The sequence below is a fragment of the Corylus avellana genome, chromosome 1 (assembly GCF_965113065.1).
Source record: "Corylus avellana chromosome 1, dhCorAvel1.hap1.2, whole genome shotgun sequence".
Taxonomy (NCBI): Eukaryota; Viridiplantae; Streptophyta; class Magnoliopsida; order Fagales; family Betulaceae; genus Corylus; species Corylus avellana.
Window position 1 is genome coordinate 40089708 of NC_142490.1, and position 2928 is coordinate 40092635.

General features: G+C 35.8%; 1 pseudogene; it reads left to right on the plus strand.

Annotated features, from left to right (window-relative positions):
• Positions 1 to 1285: 1285 nt before the first annotated feature.
• Positions 1286 to 2469, plus strand: LOC132169776 (glutamate receptor 2.4-like; annotated as a pseudogene).
• The last annotated feature ends 459 nt before the right edge of the window (positions 2470 to 2928 follow it).

A 2928-nucleotide genomic window follows, 5' to 3' on the forward strand; every position in this document is an offset into this window, starting at 1 on the left:
ATAGCGCGTCCATATCAAGCCCCATATTAGTAGCCTAAATAAAAGTAAGATTTATTTCATATTTGGCTCAATGGCTTAGTCTATAAATAGGCTCCTATATCAGGTATAACCTTAGACTGAATTTTTGGCATTTAAGCATACTTTTCTCCAAAATGTTAACTTAGGCGTCGAGTTCTCTTAACTAGTTATTGTTTTGTAGTGGTCATTGGAGCACAAAGAACAAAGGTCGGGAAGCGGAGAACACCCTATTCATGCCGTACCAGAACTCTTCTAACACATAGCATTTAACCACTTTACAGAAGAAAAAAAGAAAATAAAAGAAAGATTTGAAGATTTTGGAGCCACGTGTTCAAGGACTTCAAAGCCGTTGATCAATTCTCTTCAAGGTGAGCCTTAGTCAAAGCTCCAAAATTAATTTTTGTTTTCCATTTCTGTTGTGATTCTCAAAAATTCATTACACAGTTCAACGTCGACTGACCGTAGAATTCTCGTCATTCTCTCACGACGGGTAATATGTTAGCGATCACGAGTCAATGTTATTTGGAGTACACCTTACGGCAAAAAAAAAAACAAAAAAAAACAAAGCTTTAGATTCCAAGCCCAACAAAAAGCTGCGAGTCGTGTATGTTGTTGGATTTCAAATCTTTGACTCCAAACCTCAAAGACACTTCTTTTCTCCCTTGAATGACAGAAATATGGTTTGACATTAAACTTATAGTCTAAAATCATATTAAAATATCAATTATTTTAAAAATTAAAAGAAGCAAGAATCGAAAAATTAAATTATTTAATTTATTTTCTATTATAATCTTATTAATCGAATATGTTAGGGGTCCACAATTTCTATGAAAGAGGCAGCGCAGACCCCTAGCTTTAACCTCCTCAGTCACCTCCTCATCACCACTCATCTCTCTTCTATAAGAAAATAGGCAAGCAAACAGAGTTGCAAGAAACGTGTGCAATTCTCCATCACAGATTCACATGCCAACATGATGGAATTTTGCCACCATTTAAGAACGACCCAGCGACAAGTCTAAGTTGTAGATTTTACAAACTGCTAGCGTGCACTGTACGTATACGTAACCGAGTAATTAATTAATGTTGTCTTCTAGCAAACCAAGTCAAAGAAATGAACTTTCACGCCTAGTTGCCTACCAATTTCCTTCGTTTTCCTAGAAACCAATCACATTGATTTAGTTTTAGTTTGCTAATCAGCAAGAAACCAGAAAAACCCATTAAAACCGGAATCAATACTGATTAACTCCCTATCCCAAAATTTCCTGCAATGGCTTGGTCAGTTGTAATGGTCAGCAAAATCTCAAGATCATCAGTACTACTCTTTCTTGCACTCGTCTCTTTTCTTTTCGTTCTCTACAATGGAGCTGAAGCCGCCATTGCTAAAGAAGTTATGAATATAGGTGCTATCATTGATGTTAATTCCCGCATAGGCAAAGAAGAGAAAATCGGCATGGAAATTGCGGTTCAGAACTTCAACAAAACGTCCAAGACTCACAAACTCTCCCTCTCTATCCAGCATCCTCGTAGAGTAACTTCTATTGGTTAGTATATCTCTAGCTATTTATTACCAATTCTATTACATTTTAAATCACAACTTTTCAAAAATTTAAGCCGAAAATAAAGATGTAAATTTATTCACTTAATGATTACTTTAATGAGAATATCTTAATTCTGATTGCATGCAGCTGAAGAGATGATTAAAGAGAAGAAGGTGAAAGTGATTATCGGCATGCACACGTGGCAGGAAGCAGCTGTGGTAGCCGACATGGGAAATGAAGCTCAAGTTGCTGTTATTTCATTTGCAGCACCCGCCATTAACCCATCGCTGATGCAACTCCGTTGGCCTTTCTTAATACAAATGGCTAAAAATGGTTCTGAAGAAATACAATGCATTGCTGATATTGTTCAAGCGTACAATTGGAAAAGGGTCGTGGCGATTTATGAAAATGAACCCTATGCCGGTGATTCTGGGAAGTTGGAACTTTTGTCGGAGGCTCTCCAAAATGTGGGTTCGGAGATTGAGTACCGTTTGGTTCTTCCACCATTTTCTTTTCTCTCTGATCCGGTAAGAGTAATCCAAGAAGAGCTTGATAAGCTACTGCAAATCCAATCTCGGGTTTTCATAGTTCTTCAGTCATCATTAGAGATGGTGACTCATTTGTTCAGAGAAGCTAAGTCGATGGGACTGTAGGGATGGACTCGGCATGGATAATTGCAGAAAGCATTACAAATTTGCTGGATTCTATTAACAACTCCGTTATTTCCTCCATGGAAGGCGCGTTGGGAATCAAGACCAACTATTCTGAGATCAGCAGGCATCATCATTTTTATTCCCAGTTCCGGAATAATTTCAGAAGTGAATATCCGGAAGAAGATAATTCTGTGCCTGGTATTTATGCCCTGCGAGCATACGACAGCATTGGAATTGTTATAAATGCGATTACAAGGTAACAACTTCACATATATATTAATATTCCCTTGAAAATAGTTTTATTAATAAAATTTATATTCTTTTTTAGGGTTTTTTTGACAGTTTTTTTGTTTTGTTGTTTTTTTTTTTTTTTTTATGAATAAAATTTTCATTCCAACACAAACAAAACACCAAAACACACCAACAAAAAAGTTAGAACTGAGTTCTTTACGTCAGACAACGAGAAAGCTTATTATATTCTGCATGTTTAAGTTATATATTAATGTTATAATAGTACTGTACGTATGTGTTGCTTTTTCGGGCGCCATATATTGGTACATGTGTTGCATAGTATTTAGTACATAAAAACTTATATTTTTTGGTTAAAACATCACGCAGCGTAAACAACTAATTGTATGTTTAATAATAGTTTTGGAAAGTGGTTTTTTTGTTTGTTTGAAAAAATGTATTTTCATGTGATATTGATCGATGAGAATCTA